At 53.8% G+C, this 16,772-nt stretch overlaps 1 protein-coding gene and 1 long non-coding RNA gene across 8 annotated transcripts in view; both read right to left on the bottom strand.

The window, feature by feature from the left end:
- The window catches only part of EVC2 (EvC ciliary complex subunit 2), a 133,641-nt gene that overhangs the window by 67,498 nt on the left and 49,371 nt on the right, over positions 1-16,772 (bottom strand). The gene's annotated exons all lie outside the window — the stretch shown is intronic.
- Positions 4,177-6,917, bottom strand: LOC122479061. Of its 2 annotated transcripts, XR_006296222.1 has the most exons (3): positions 4,980-6,917; positions 4,774-4,883; positions 4,177-4,573 (listed from the first exon to the last, which is right to left on the bottom strand). It is a non-coding gene; the product is annotated as an uncharacterized LOC122479061 (long non-coding RNA). The 2 variants fall into 2 exon arrangements; XR_006296221.1 differs by having other exon boundaries at positions 4,774-6,917.

Raw genomic sequence — 16,772 nt, forward strand, 5'->3', positions numbered from 1 at the left:
AAGAACTTAGCTCCCCCAGAGGATAAGGGGGGGCACCCTCACAGGGTGGTGTTCAGGGTCAAAAGAGGTAAGAAATATAAAACGCACGGCGTAGCGTCTCAAATTTTATTGGTTCTAAGTAATCGAAGTTCCTTGGCTAACCTTGTCCCAGGAGACAGGCTGCGGAATAGGATATCGCGCACGGCTCGCCCTTCCCAACTGCCAGGGAAGACAATCTCATGAGCACTTCCTGCCCAAACAGTTTTAATGTTAATCACCATGGATAAACTGTCAGAAGAGGCAACAGTCAAAACTGCCAGGGCGTCCCCAAAGCCACCAAGGAAAGAAAAATGTGCCTTTAAACCAATTAAAATGCCATGCAGTTAATGAGGCCAACTCTCATCTGTTAAATTTCCCAAATGGCCACAGGAGAGGAAAATAAGAATTAAGAATTCATCGTCTACATACGGGACTGGATCCATTGCTGTGGAGGCAATTCCCACCATCCCCTACGGCATTTTAAATTGTTTCTAATGAAATGCACATACATTTCCACCTCCCCCCCCAAGTCTCTAATGGTTCCATGGGACAGAGACACTGTGAGTCACACATGCTGGGCTGAAATTCTTACTACAAGTTGGCGGAGTTGGTGGGATTCCAACACTGCGTTCTCAGGGAATACTCATTTTTCTCAGGTCACAAAGATGTCATGTTTTCACTGCACTGTAAGGTGAGTGTATTTGCTCAGGCCAGTTCTGTTACACCGTACGAACGATATACACACTCTTGTAAATGAGAGACTCACAGCGGAGTGCAGAATGATGTCCAGCCCATAAGAGGCACTTAATAAATGTAAGCCATTATCGTTTCTTAACAGCCTTGCTTATGATAACATCTTTCTCAAAGAAACTGCCCAGCTTAAATTATCCCAGAACTGATTAGGACTCTGATGATTAGCTACTGATGATAAAGAAAAGAGAATGACATTAGTGTCTTTTCCCCTATTGATTTCATGTAAAAAATTAATTGAGTTCTCATCAAACGGCGAGGCAGGTGTCAGAACAAAATTAGGGTCGGATTTGATACACGAGGCAGAAAACGTTCTCTTGAATGTGAAAGAGACCTCACTGGCCTGGAGGGTAATTAATCCAGAAGGAAAAAGAAATCAGCCATGGCCGTTTTTCAATGTAAATCCGGGACCTTCAAGTTGGCATAACAGACCCACAAAAAGCAAACAGTACTAGGTAAACTGGAATTTTCTTCCTAGGAGTCCATTTCCACGGGAAGTGATCCTGCAGGGGGATCCCATGTCAGGACCATAAATCACATCAGCGTCCTGGTGATGTCGAGGGCCTAGACAATGCAAGTTGAGCAGGGAACATACCTCCTGAGTATCTTCATTGTCAAAACGGTAATGAGAGCCTAACTCAGGGTAAACGTAGTCATCGTACGTGAGCCAAGACATCAGTTAAAAGTTACGATAAGCCATACGCTTTTGGTTTGGTAAAAACTCAGATTGTAGGCTACCAGGAATGGGCGGTCTGCATCCTCCCTCTGTGACAGTCTTTCCTCTTGCTGATCCCTCCGTGTAGAAGTCGGGTCGGGCCCGCCCTCCGCCGGCCTCCAGCTTCTCCTTGCCCACCCCTGGCCCACGCACTGGCCACAGCCCCACACACCAGTCAGCTCTGCAACAGACCAAAAGGAGGGAGCGTTCCTCTGCCCACTTCAAATCCCTCCGGAACGTTCCTCCCAGCTCCCTTTCAGGCACACGCCAATCACCTTGTCGCAAAAGGCAGCGCACACCGCATCATGTCTGAAAGCACGATGAACTTGGAAGTCACAGCCATTCAGCTTCCAATCTTAGCATCGTCCCTTCAGAGCTGGGTGATTCAGGTGTGCGCCTTGGTGTCTCTGAGCCTAGTTTCCCGGCTGGTTAATGAGAATATTATCACTGTGTCAAATGAAGGCCATTAAGAGGATGAATAGCAGTGCCTCTTACGCACAGGCTTTGTTTTAATAGCTTTGCAAACATCATCCCATCTAATCCTCATAACAGCCTTACAAAGTAGGTGATTAACCTTTTTTTTAACACGTGAGGAAACTGAGGCACAGGAAAATTAAAATGCCTGACTGAAAGTGGCATAGCTATTAGGTGGCAGAGCAGGGATGGGAAGCCATAACACGTGGCTCCAGCTCTACCCTCTGCCCTGCTGCTTCAGTCACACCAACACGCTCAAAGCGCTTAGCTAGTGCCTGAGACAAAACGGAGGCTAAGAAATGTTATTTCACATTGCTGTTGCTGGGTCTGTGTCTGTCCAGTCTTCCTTGATATCATTTTTATGACAAAGAAAAGAAGATAAGAGGGAAACATGACAAACATAGATGGATGAATGGATGGATGGGTGGGTGGATGGATGGGAGGGTAGGTGGATGGAAGGATGCATGTACGTATGTATGGATGGGTGTATGGATGGATGGATGGATGGGTGGATGGATGGGTGGGTGGATGGTGGGTAGATGGGTGGAAAAGTGGGTGTATGGATGGATGGATGAATGGGTAGATGGATAGATGAATGGGTGGGTGGATGCATGGGTGGATGGATCAAAGAGTGGGTGGACGGACGGATGGGGGGTGGATGGAGGGTGAATGGGTGGGTGGGTGGATGGATGGGAGGGTAGGTGGGTGGATGGGAGGGTAGGTGGATGGAAGGATACATGTACGGATGAGTGGATGGACGGATGGGTGGGTAGGATATACATACGTATGAAGGGATGGGTTGGTGGCTGGGTTGGTGGGCTAGCGGGTGGGTGGCTGGACGGATAGATCATGGATGAGTGGACAGATGGGTTACAGCTAGCCAGCTAGGAACATAGATAGCTCTTGAAACTCCTCTTTGGAAAGACAGACTGTGTTCTACTTGAAGAGCATCTGAACGAAACTTTAGGATGAAACATTTAAAAGAGAGATAAGATAAACCTCGGATGTCTGCTAAATCATCTTTCCAACCAACGCTCAGATTTCCTCAACACCTTCCCTGCCAAGGAGTCCCCCAGCCTCTGTGCTGCACACACACGGTGATGGGGAGCTAAGTGCTCCTCCAGGCAGGCTGCCCATTATCGGAGAGCTCAAACAGAAAGGTCTCCCTCTTAATCCCCTGACATCCGCTTCCCTACACTTCCCATCACTGTCCCCGGTTCCTGTCTTCTTCATGACCGCCTCACAGAAATCTGGTCACCGTGATCACATGACACGCAAAAATATCAACACTCCAGGCCTAACGGCCTTGGGCAGATGACATAGAACCTTGCGGGCTGTGGCGAGGATTAGGACTTTGCCAAGAAAGAGCAAGCCAGCATGGGGTCTCCAGCAAGTGGTCAGGGCCGTGGAAAGCATCCCCCTCCCCCACCCGGCCGGTATGTGGAGAACGGACCGGGGCTCAGGGATGGATGTCAGGTCAGTGCAGGCCAGTGAAGACAGGGTGATGGTCAGGCTGCAGGCAGTGGCCGTGAGATGACAAGAGGGAGGGACAGGCCCTCCAGAGGATGGTATCAGGATGACATCACAACGTGCACGGATTTGCTGGTTCTGTTCACATAGAACTAGGAATGTAGACTTCTGGATCAAAACAAGAGGGAGGGGCACCTGGGTGGCTCAGTCGGTTGAGGGTCCGGCTCTTGACTTTGGCTCAGGTCATGATCTCACAGTCTGTGAGTTCGAGCCCCACATCGGGCTCGGGGCTGGGCACGGAGCCTGCTTGGGAGTCTCTCTCCCCCTGTCCCTCTGTCCCTCCCCAGCTCTGTCTCTCTCTCAAAATAGATAAATGAATAAACTTAAAAAAAAAATGAAAACAGGCTGGAGTTCGAAGGTGTACAAGCCACCCACACAACGACGAGAAGCTGTACTTGTTTCCAGGGTGGCTATAACCAGCGAGGGTGCGACGCCCAGAATCAAGATGTGGCAAGGGCTGGTTCCCTCTGAATCTAAGAGGCTGTGCCCCTTTCCTGGCTGCCGCTGTGGATGCCGTGCTCAGCAACCCTCGTGTGGAGGCATCACTTCCATCTCTGCCTCCGTCTTTGTGGGGCGGTGCGGGGGGGGGGGGGTGTCTCCGTGTGTGTGTGTGTGTGTGTGTGTGTGTGTCTAAACTTCCCAATTCTTAAAGGACACAACTGTAGGACACAATTCAACTCACAACAAACTCCGAGGGATGAAGGTTCCTATTGACCATGGGATATCCAAGCAGAAATGGAATAACCACCTGCGAGGCGTGCATGAGAGAGTATTTCTGCTCGGGCCAAGAATCCAGGCCACGGATTCTCTTTAGCATCAAGATGCTACAGGCCTCCCCATTCTTCTCCCAGAGAGGAGGGGACGCCACCCTCACGGCTCCCTCCAGGGCTTCCTGTTCCAATGCTACCTTGTCCAGAAGGCTGTTCCCGAGGCACCTACTTCACGCAGTCCTTGCCATTCCCCATTTGACCCACTGACCCGTCACCTCCGTACATTTCATCTTCATTTATTTTCTGTCCCCACCGACCACGGACAGCTTGTGAGGACAAGGACTTTACTTTGGTCCCTGCTGTACCTACACAGTGCCTGCAAGACACGTTACATGTCTCCCAGATGCATAAACCGGAAAGCCTAATTCCACGGGGCCACATCTATCTGTCTATCTGGGAACCTGACTCCTGCCCTCGTCCTCTGGCTCCTCCTTCTGCCTGAGGCCACGCCTTCTTGGTGAAGGCAGAGCTGGAACCCTCCCCTCCCACCCTGTGCAGTGTCCTGTCCCCAGCCACCTGCACCCCGTGCCACCTTGCCGGGACCGTCTGTGAGTCTGTCTTCTCTGTGAACTGTGAGTGTCCGGAGATCGTGGAGCACTCCTAGCCCACCTTAGCATCCGCAGTGCCTGGAAAGTGGCTCTGGGTGAGAACGTGCTCGGGGAACACCTGTCGGAGAGAGGATGAGTGAGCGAGAGAAGAAATGGGAGCCGTAAAGGGCTGACCTGCCGGCTGGTCTTCTGGGCTGTACACGGTGATCACCACTCAGGCCAGAGTCTTCGGGGACAGCACGTCTCCTAGAGCGCTGACTTCCCCCAGCACCGAAATACCCAGGACGTTTAGGAACGTCAGGCTGCAGTCAGTGACTGGGAAGGAATATCGTCCCAAAAAGAGCTGTGTACATGAGTGTGAAATGACCGTCTTGGATATTTTCACGCGTTCGTGACAAAACGGACAAAAGTAGCAGAAACAACAAAGCAAAGACTTTCAAAGTAAAACTTCTGAACTAAATCCCTGGGTAAGCATCCCGACACCCAATCGGTGAATGCTTGCAAAGAAAGGAGCTTAGAAATCCCACTGAAATTGAAGCGGCAAGGGGGCGGTCTGAGGGTTCACCTTCTCCGAGGCCGACAGACCCCAGTCCGAGTCAAAGCCCGAAGCCCACACCCAGCAGTCCAGCCTTCACAACCGGGCCGGCCTCCCTCTTCATCCGACCATCCACAGCACCCCACCCTGCAGGATAATCCGGCGACCTGGTGTTTCCTGAAGCTCATGTCCCTGCCTGAGCCACTGCTGTCCCCAGTCAGCCTCACTGGTCACTGAGCACACGCCAAACCCCCAGCCCACAGATCTCTTCCGGCAAGAGGGGACTCTGGGTGAGGTTCTCAGAGCCCCAGGCATCACCTCCTTCATGGCGCCCAGCTTGGTCAGTGTAATCATGTATTTTTCCATGTGATTCTCTGATGAATGCCTGTCTCCCCCACCAGCCTATGATCTCCAAGGAGCCGGGACCCTGCTGGTTGGGCTCACAGTAGCTTTTCCAGCCTTCCAGCCCACTGTGGACTCAACAGCTACATGACACGCTCAGGCACAGCAATGAATTAGAAGCTGAGAGGCGCTGAGTAACTGTCGTCCATTTCTGCGACATCTATGGAGCTGAGTCACAGAAAAGAAACACGTGGACGTCAGTGGGCAGAACAGAGCCAAGCACTAAATGGTCTGGAAACAGGTGAACCACTCGCCAGGAGCCCATCCAGAGCCCTTGTTCTCAGCCCTGGGCGTACGTGAGCTGGTTAAACCCTCACCTCCCGCTGGGTGGGCACTGTCACCACTCCCAGGTTCACACGAGGACACTGAGGCACAGGGAGGTTACAGGCAGTGCTCAAGGTCATCGAACGATTAAACGGCAGACCGGGAGTCGGGGACAGGCGCTGTGACTCAAGCCGTCCAGCCTAAGCCCAGGCCACCTCCTCTGCTCACCAGACAAGGAAACACAGACACGTCTTCAACGTGCAAAAGACGTCCCACCTCGTGCGTTACAAGACAAGCGCAGGTGAAAGCTACAGGAAGGAGCCTCGGTTTCCCATCAGACTGACCACGGCTACGACGATCTGTAGCCACGGTGACGAGCATGTGCGACACAGGGACTCGGCTGGAGCCGGCCCGGCCTCTCTGGTGGGCAGTCTGACAGCAACCATGAAAAGTTCACAATAATGCAGCAACTCCACCGTGAAGAACTCATACTGCAGTTAAGGTTGCACGTGTGCGCACAGCCCTCGACGCAGGAGGTTACCGGCCACGCGTCTGCTGGGGGCTGTGGAACACGGTGTTCACGAACGCGGTGGGCTCCACACTCAGATCGCCGGGACTCACATCCTCCTACTTGCCTTGTGACCCTGGGCAAGTGACGCACACTCTCTGTGCTCTGGCCCCCTCATCTGTCAACAGTCCTCAGGTCGGAGGCTGCTTTGCGGGGAGACCGGTTCATGCACATACCACAGAGCTGTCTTTCATTTACATTAAATTCTCAGTGAAGTCAGTAATCGTTCCTGTTACTAGGAAGTTACGCAACCCCTGGGGGGGCCCGGGGGGGCTCCGTCGGTTAAGCACCCAACTCTCGGTTTCGGCTCAGGTCGTGATCTCACAGTTGGTGGGATCGAGCCCCACGCAGGGCTCTGTGCTGCCGGTGCGGAGCCTACTGGGGATCCTCTCTCTTCCTCTCTCTCTCTGCTCTTCCCTCGTGCACACTCGCTCGCTCTCTCTCTCTCAAAATAAACATTTTTTTAAAGGAAGAATATTATACAACCACTTAAAGAACAGGCTGTTATACATAGTTATGGATGTTGAACAATCCCCAAGATTGCTGCAAAATGAGGCAATATAAAGGAGCAAAACAGTGCGTGAGATAGGCTATTACTTTGCATTAAAAAAAAAAGAGTCCATGTGTAAAAATGCAGATAGCCGTGGACGATCCCCGCAGGCTGCATGCCACGGGGAACGGACTGCCTTTGGGCACAGGGATGAGAAGACAATTCGTTTTGCACACTGTGGCCTTTTATGCCCCTCTAATTCTTGGCCCTGTTTGTTATTCACTATTCAACAAATTGGCTGAGCAGAGGCAGGAAAAAGAAACATGGGCATTAATCGGAGTCAGGGACTACGGGGTGTTCTCTTCCCTGGGACACAGGGAGTTTCTCCCGTGCTTGTGACAACCTCTCTCCTGGATGCTCTCTGTGGCTGGTGCCGCCCGGCTGTGTATAGTAAAGTCAAGCTGGTGGCCCAGGGCAGGGCCCCAAAAAGTCCGCTGCAGGCACCGCCATCCCCAGGGAAGCGGGCCCTCCTCCTGCCTGGCACACACACTTGCCGTCTGACCAGTATCCATTGGTTGGGACTGGCCAACCTGAGCGGCCAATGCTGGGGAGGGGCCATGCGGGTCTCCCTCTCCTTGGGGCCCTTTCATGCGGAGGAGCTCTGTGAGGGAACCGACAGGGGACAGGGGTTGGCACTTGGCAAGAGCAGCCACAGTACCTGCTGACCGGGAGGAGGACGTCCCTGAAGGCGGCTTTCTTGGGGGGGGGGAGGGGCTGCAGTGTCTCACCATGGGGCTCATCACAGCTGCACAAAAGTTGCATCCTCCGATCGAGCTTTCCAAAGTAATGAAAGTGACGGGTGATTTCGATTTTTGGCTGGAGAACATGCCAGATACAGGTCTTATTTCCCAACTGGGGCAGACCTCAAGGTTGAGGGGAGATGAGAGCTCTGTAGTGACCCCCCTCAGCCACTCCAACAGTCGAGGTGATTCCTTTCATCTCAAGAACCCCCTAAGAGGCTGCGTGGACCTCCTGGCCCGGGGAAGCGGTGGTGTGGGTTCGGTGGGATGCAAAGTCAGGAAGAAGATCACGTCCCGCCCTGCAGAGGTGCGCTGGACCACGTGGAAACCACCCGCACACGGCAGAGGCGCGGTCCGAGGGTGACTCATTGTGCGGTACGTGTCCGTGTGGGAGTCATTTCCCCCTGCCGATGGCGGGCATCCCGGGGGCCCTCGCTTTTCTCAGCTTCCTCTCCGGCACCTCGCCAAGCACAGCGCCAGGCGTGCGGCGGTGGGGGGGGGGGGGCGCTCACAAAACACCTGCTTCTAAAAGCAGGAAAGTGTCTCCTCCAAGAAACCCTCACCTTGCTTGGAAGATGACAGTGAGGGTTGCCATGGGAACGAGATGGGCCTTACCGCTGCTCTGCTCTCCCGGTCTGTCCCCCGCACAAATCCTGCTCTGGCTTGTCAGCCACTGGTGGGGACCCAGCAAGCACCTCGTGGGAACCCGGCAGCAAGGCACAGGTGTGACGGCGCGGCTTCCGCCTCAGCTGGCTTGTGTGCTTGTGTCGGTCAAGTGAGGCTCTAGGTGAACCCCGACGTCCATCCTTCCAGAAATCCAGGACCGGCCCAGGCATGAGTATCTGCATGGTGGGTTGGGGGGGGCGGGGAAGAGGCAATCGGGGAGTCCGTGAAGGCTTACTTTCAGACACTAAGGCCTCTCCTGGACACCTTCCCACGCGTCCGGTCTCCTGAATCCTCTCTGCGCCTTGTGAGGACATCAGGAGGCACTGTCACACGCCCATGCCCTGTACACACGGGATCACTCTGCCAAGAACGCCCCCCTTCCCTGCCTGACACTGTCCTAAGACCTAAGGGTCCTAAAGACCCTCCAACACCCAGTGCGATTTCACCCAGACTCATTGACAAGATGCTGCTGATACTTGGCTAGCGCTGCCAGACCTGTTCCAAACAAGGGCTCGGGGTCTCACGTGGGAGTCAGACACACAAACTGAGCCTTACAGAAGCACGTGGCGAGGGCGCCAATGGAGGCCCGAAGGCAGGGAGCTGGCCGGAGTCTGGCTTGTGTCCCCACCGTGTCACCCAGTGCTGGGCACACAGCAGATGCTTTCAGATCCATACGGGAAGGGGGCTGGAGGACTGGTGGGTGGGAGAGACAGAGGGAGGGAGGAGAGGGAGTTGAACTCGAAAAGAAAAGCGAAGGGAGTTATCACTGGCCTCTTACTGTGGCCAGCCCCCACGAGAACTCCAGTGAGACAGCAGGCAATAGCTCATGAAGTGAAATCATTCAATGCCAAAAGGACTTCCGGGCCCCCGCCACGTGCAGGGAGCCACTTACACCCCAGCCACACGGAGGGAAGCAGGAGTGCTACGCCGGTGGCAGAGAAGAGCCGCCCCCCCAGGCCGTGCCCCCTTCCCTCCTGTGTGTCTTCACCATCCAGATGGATCTCCATCATACGGGCTTAGCGTGTGAGGAAGCAGCAGAGGAACCAGCCCGGGTCACGGGACCCAGGTTTGAGCTCTGGACCAACCACTCCTTAATGGGGAGATGACCATTTCTAATGGTCCTTGTGTGAGGAGAACCCTCAGGAACATTCCAGAAACAACAGCAGGACTCACCTCATTGAACCTTCCAGCCCACGGATCCCCTCAAGTCTCTGCTTCCTCCCTCATTCTTTTGAGATTTTTCTGATCATTTCCTGGAACAATGGTCACCCAGAGACACCAGGCCCTCGTCCCCAGCATCTGTAAACGTGGCCTTATAAGAAAAAAAAGACCTTTGCGGGTGGAATTAAGTGAAAGATCACGACATGGGGAGATTACCTCGGATTGTGCGGTGGGTCCTGAACCCCATCACAACTGTCTCCCTGAGACGGGGGCTGAGGAGACCGGATACATACGGAAAAGGAGGAGGCCACGGGGAGGCGGAGACCGGAGGGCTGTGGCCACAAGTTGGGGACTGAGAGAAGCCTCTGGAAGCTGGAAGAAGAGGGAGAGGCTCCACCCTGCACCGTCTGAAGGGTGGCCCCGTCTACACCTCACGCAGCCCGGGGAAACCGACTCTGCGCCTCTGGCCTCCAACAGTGCGAAAGAAATTCGGGGCCCCCGAGTTTGGGTTAGAGTGTGCTCCTGCTCCCCTCAGACAGCCTGGGGCCCCCAGAGGCACCCTCAGAGGCAGCCACGGCTGTCCCCACTTGACAGATATGACACCTACAGTCACCCGAAGGGAAGTGGCACGGCCGGGACCCAAATCAGGCAGCCTTGCTCCTCGACCTGCTCTCTTAACCCCTGGGCTCTCCCACCCACCCTTCGGGGGGCTCGGTACCTCCCACCAGAGCACTGCAGGAGGGAGCCCCTCATGCAGGCCGGCTGGGACCACCCGCCTCAAACGGGCACTCTACGTGCGCGGGAATTCTGGGGGTTTTGCCAGTAAGTCACTTCCCCTCGCTGGCGGGACTGTCCCAGGCTCCTCTGCAGTCCTACCCTCTTCTTCCCGACGTCCTCACCTTGTACCCCAGTGGCAAGCATCACACGGATGCGTCCCATCCACACACCAGCACGCACCTCCGTGCACTCTGGACCTTCTCCCTCCCCAGGGCTGACACCTGGCTCCCACCCCCTCCCACCTTCTCCTTTTTTCCTGTAACTCTCCCTGCCCTCCCCCAAACCCTCAGGCTCCTCCTCTCTGTGGAGGAAATGTCCCCACTGGAAGGCTCAGAGCCTCTGGCATCACCCCCAAAGGCTCCTTTTCCTGGCCCCAGCTTCCCCTTAATCTGCAGCTCCCCACCTCTGCCCCCTGCACGGCAAGGCTCCCCACTTCTGTCCCCTTGCACTTTCCATTTCTGTCCCCCTGCACAGCAAAGCTCCCCACCTCTGTCCCCCTGCACCGCAAAGCTCCCCACCTCTGCCCCCTGCACAGCAACACATAATGGAGGACTCACAGGGGTTTACTGAGGCCATGCTACTCGCCCCGTGCTCCCCAACCCTGCTCTGGTCCTCAGCATGTCCTGGAGGTAAAATCAAAACCTTTCCGAGTCTTCACTTGACAGAACTCCAGGAAATATCAGACATGGATGGCCACCCCTTCTTCTGGGACCCATGTTGTCTGCCTTCCTGCCCTCACTCCCCGGGTGTCCTGTCAATGCTGCAGTTCCCGCGGGCGCTGTCCCGCTCCCTTCCCCTCGATGCGGCTCTCAGGGGGCTCCTTCCTCAGTCTCCGTCCAGCCACGTCCGGCCCCGAACTCGAAGTCACATCTGAACAGACCCAGCATCTGGCTCCTCCTGACACACCCACCCAGCGTCTCGAGAGGCGTCTTCACCTGGCCAAGCCCAGCAGCGCCTCTGGATCTTCCCTCAAAGCTCAATCCTCCCTCTTTCCTCGTCTTAGGAACCTGTGTCACGTTCTCCCCGGGGCTCGGCTCACAGCTGCCACCAACCCCACCGCGAAGCCGCCAGCAGGCGCAGCTCGTCCTGCCTCGTGCGTCCCCTGATTCCACAGACCCGCGTGGAGCCTGCGGGAGGGACGTCCCACACACCTACGCCCTGGGGGTCCTCCTGGGAAGCTGGCCCCGAGTGACGGACCCGCGCACAGCCCATTCGGACGACGCCCACGGGAACGGGTGGCCGCCGAACGAACGTCACTCTGCCAGGGTGTCCCCGTCACAGCCCGGCGCCCACAGGGCAACTCTGGGCAGCCCGTGAGGACACGTCACCTTTGGGAACATGCTGCGCTAACTGCCGGTTTGAGTGGTGCCGTCCTTCCCCCCCAATCTTTGCTGTCAAGTTAACCACGCAGCCTCTAATTTATCTGCCGGTGACTCTCCATCAAGCCTATCACTGTCGTGTGCCATCACCGCACAAGCACCTACTGTGTGCCAGGCCGCGTTTGAGGCACCGGGGCCACATCTGCGAACACGACAGAAAGTCCCTGCCTTTGTGACCTTACTGCCCAGTTGCCAAAGCAGCCGCGGGTGTTGTAAAGAAAACAGGGTTGGTTTTTTTAAAAATGTTTTTTTATCTATTTTGAGAGACAGTGAGAGGCAGTGTGTGTGCAAGCAGGGGAGGGGCAGGGAGAGAGGGAGAGAGAGAGAATCCCAAGCAGGCTCCTTGGTGTCCGCACAGAGCCTGATGCGGGGCTTGAACCCACAAACCGTGAGATCACGACCTGAGCCAAAGTCAAGAGCCAGACTCTTAACTGACTGAGCCGCCCGGGAGCCCCAAGAACACAGGAATTTTAGGGTGAATAATGGAGGCTGCTCCAGGCACCCCACCTCCAGCCCACCCTCCAGCCCACCTCCACATGCCTCTGCTACACCGGCCTCATCCCCTCCTAGACCCTCAAGTGCCCACATCCCTTCCCAAGCTCCGTCCATGTGGCCCCCACCGGGTGCCCATTACTCAGGTCTCAGCTCCCCTGACCCTGCTCTTGAGGGGCCTCCCGGAGCCCCAGGTGAGAGTGAGCCCCCACCGTTCTTTAACAGAGCGCCCTGCTCCTTCATAGTCCCCACCACGCCGTGGAGTTGCGCGGTTATCCGTGCACGCGTCTGTATCCCGCTTGCGTGAGTCCCACGGGGACCCACACCAGGACACTTTGCCAGCGTCGGGCCAGGGCCTCCCACGTTTTAAAAATGTATCGCACCCACGAGCAAGCAACCCAAATGAAAGAACAAATGAATTAAGGAAACTCGGGTGAGTCGCTTCATTTCCCTGAGTTCCAGACATAAGGAACAAAATCACATCTCTGTAGAGTGTCAATACAGAATAAAGAGGGTGCCACTGTAAAACACACACACACACACACACACACACACACACACACACACACCATATGGCCGGTGAAAATCACAAATACATAGGTTGAAAAGCCTCACCTCAACGCATACTCCCCGAACACCTACTTGGTACAAACCATCACATTGAGACAGCTTAGAAGGCGGTGCTAACATCAGAAATCAGCAATGAGATTCCTTTGAGTAACTGGAAAGAGACACAGCCCTGGACTTTCTTCTCTTATTTTCCTTTGCCTCTCTGGAAAAATCTATGCACCATCTTCTTCAAAAGCTGTGTTTTGTCAATAGAATAGCAGATCGGAAAGCACAAACCCGTTATCACTTGTGCGACCTTTAGGCAAAACCAATAAACCTTTTTTGAATACCAGCTTCCTTTCAGGAGCCGCGGTGAGAATGACCTAAGAACATGGGCCAGAGATGCTTGGCAGAGGTCAGGGCGAGAGCAGGGCTGGCACTAAGACACTGTGGGCTCTCCACGCTTCTAGAAGCTTTCGGGAGCAGCCGGTGGTTGCCTGGTTCCTCTTTCCTCTCGTCTCTGCAGGTCCGGGGCTGAGCTGTATCTATTACGACAACTGTCTAGGAACCTGATAGAAACCAAAGGAGAGACCTGTCCCTCAGATCCTCTCTGCAAGAGGCAGCTTATGAATTAATGATGTAAAAGATACACCACGCCAACCAAGGGAATGCTCTTTGTCAAAAATAAACCAGCAAGAGACAGCAAGGTTAGGGCTCTGATGGGTCTTAGAAGAGGTGGCAATCAAGTCACCTCATGGCATATTTAGAAGCCCAGCTAAATTTCACATAAGAATTACAAATGCGATAAATTATTTGCTGGAGAAAAAAAGCTATTTTTAGTGGGGAGACAATCACAGATTTCCATGCATACTAAGCCCCTGACATTCTGAGTGACATTTTCTTTCTGGGAGCTCCTAAGCCTGACTAGAAGTCAAGATGGAAAGATTAAAAGTAACTGACAATGCGGTGATTAAAAAAAAAAAAAATCGCCAAGACTTTAAAATGAGCATTCAACCACGGAGCCTGAAACAGAACTGGCATTCAATAAATACTGAATGTTGGGATGGGGGGTGGGGTGGGGAAGGGGAGCGAGAGACAAAGGCAGTTCGCAGGCTACGCACTCTCAGGTCAGGCTTGAACATCAGTGTCAAACACTCTTCAGGCCAAACAAGACCAGCTTCCAAGGGGGCGCCTGGGTGGCTCAGTCGGTTAAGCATCCGACTTCGGCTCAGGTCATGATCTCGCGTTCCGTGAGCCCCACGTCAGGCTCTGTGCTGACAACTCAGAGCCTGGAGCCTGTTTCAGATTCTGTGTCTCCCTCTCTCTCTGACCCTCCCCCGTTCATGCTGTCTCTCCCTGTCTCAAAAATAAAATAAACGTTAAAAAAAAAAAAAAGACCAGCTTCCAAGGAGAAATAAATCTAAAATTCTGGAGCTCCTAGGTGACTTACAGGAATACAGTCTTGGTAACCTCAATCCTCACGGCATTTCACACACCAGGACCAGCACGTTGCAGTGGCTGTTGTTGATTTCACAGAACGCGGCGATCGAGGAAGACGGTGCTCCCTACACGCCATCGTTTCTTTTCTTCTTTTTAATTTTAATGTTTATTTATTTTTGAGAGACAGAGAGAGACAGAGCACAAGGGGAGGGGCAGAGAGAGAGGCAGACACAGAATCTGAAGCAGGCTCCAGGCTCCGAGCTGTCAGCACACAGCCTGACGCGGGGCTCGAACTCACGAATCGTGAGACCGTGACCTGAGCCGAAGTCAGATGTTAACCGACCGAGCCACCCAGGTGCCCCAAGCGCTTCTGGAACCAACAACAAAGGATGATTAATGCCTTCCCATCTAGTCCTGATACTATTTACATTACACGCTGTTACTATTGTAGGTTACTATCACATACACTATTATGTATGTATTAATATACACATATATGCTAATCACAGTCCTACTTCCTCTGGCCGGAGGTGGTGGACTACCACCTACTTGCAAATTAAATATCCAGGTGCTGATCACACAAACTAAATCCTTTCACTCTACTTTGCGTTTTCATGTTTCGGAAGAAAACGGACAAAAAAGCCAGGAAATACTTCGGCGATGCACCTGCTCCTACCATGTAATGTAATGGGACATTCACAAATCTTTGCCAGTAAGCCACCCACCTTTCTCCCCGCTGCCCATCCAATCCTCCCTCCTCCCTCTTGAGTAGTGTGACAAACTTTAACGTGCTTCCCTTGGCGTTCTGATTAGGGACTTAAGCTAAAATGAAAGATCACGCCTGAATGGCCGCCCAAAAGCTCAGTGAGCCGAGCGGCACGACCCTGGACCCAGAGATGGGTGAACAAGGCCCAGCTCCGTGCAAGGACAGTCCTGCACTTCCGTGGCTCAAGTCCCGACAGTGCACGAGGGTGCTCGGCTGGGAAGGGGCTCCCCTCAGGCAGGACGGAAGTCCCCCTGGGCTCGGAACCTCCCTCAGCTCACAAAATGCCACGAGTCAGACACAGGAGAGCTCTCTTCTCAGACCAGTGACCAGTTGCTCCTAAGGAAGCACAGACCATGCTCTCTGTTTCCGGAGGTATCTTGGGTCCGTCTCCTGCCACGGGACTCCGTTTCCAGGCTCCAGGGAGACAGCACCGGAGCTGCTCAGTTGCTGTTTGCACGGCTCTTGAGAAAGACTCAGAGAAGGGCTGCCCATCTTGAACGCTTCTCTCTTCCATCTGCTCACGTCCCTGCAGGTGAGACCCCGGCTCGGAGGGAATGCCACGGTGAGGACTCTGCCGTTAAGTCTCTTTCATATCATTAAGCTGTACAGTCTCCCACGGTGTTCCTGGTTTCCCCCAGTTAAGAGATGAGGAAACTCGGGCTCAGAGAGTATTTGCGGAACACAACGTGGCCGAGATTAAACAGAGAAGACTCACTTACTAGATTTGTGGCTATGGATAAACCTCTTTGCCTAGACGAGCATCGGACTCTTCAGCTAGCAAACACCAAAAATAAGATGCCCTACCAAAACGCATTAGCATGGGAACCAAACCAACATGTGGAAAAGAGACCTTGCATTTTTAAATGCTTCCCGAATATGGGGTATTATGTACAAATAGAAGATATTATAGCTTATCGGCATGGTGATGACTCCAATCGATAGAAATCACTCCCCAGTGGGAAACGAGCGGGTGGAGCTATGCATCCCGAATGTACGATCAGAGGAAGTGTGTCATAAATGGAATCCAGCCTGGGGAGGTTCTCACGGGGTTCTGTTGCTAATAACCATCAGTCCAACACGGCATCCCAGGGAGGCATCCTGAATTGTCCCCTCCCCTTCAGTGTCCAAACTACGCCCCCTGCGCATGCCTTCACAGCCACAGGGCAATCAGTTGCCAAGTTCTGTAGGCTCCTCTGGCTAATCCCAAGCTCTGCCCCAAGTCACACATCGACATCTCCAACAATCTCCCTGGACTTCTAAGCCACTGTCCATTTGTATCCAGAGTGGCCTTTGAACATACAGATCTGCCCATATTAAAATTAAAAGGCCGTTCCCTGACATCCAGAACCCTACAAGACCTAGTCCCTCTCACCCTGAGACTTCACTTACGTAACTGAACCAAGGGCGCCTGGTGGCACAGCCCAGACTTAAACCCTGATCTAACTCTGGGGACCAGTCAAGGGTGCTATTGCTCTGTGCTATTTTGGGCCTTGCCTGTTTCCCTGTCCATCTCTCTCACAGCCTGCCTCTGTGGCCGGGACTGTGTCTACTCCTCGCCTAGAGTGGGGTTTACACGAAGATCGGTTCTGTTCGTGGTCCAGGTAATTTGGACAAACTATCCCATCAAAAGAAAAGCTGGGCAAAAACCAAATCACTCTGAGACCACCTGAGAACCAAC

This window comes from Prionailurus bengalensis, chromosome B1, assembly GCF_016509475.1.
Source record: "Prionailurus bengalensis isolate Pbe53 chromosome B1, Fcat_Pben_1.1_paternal_pri, whole genome shotgun sequence".
Taxonomy (NCBI): Eukaryota; Metazoa; Chordata; class Mammalia; order Carnivora; family Felidae; genus Prionailurus; species Prionailurus bengalensis.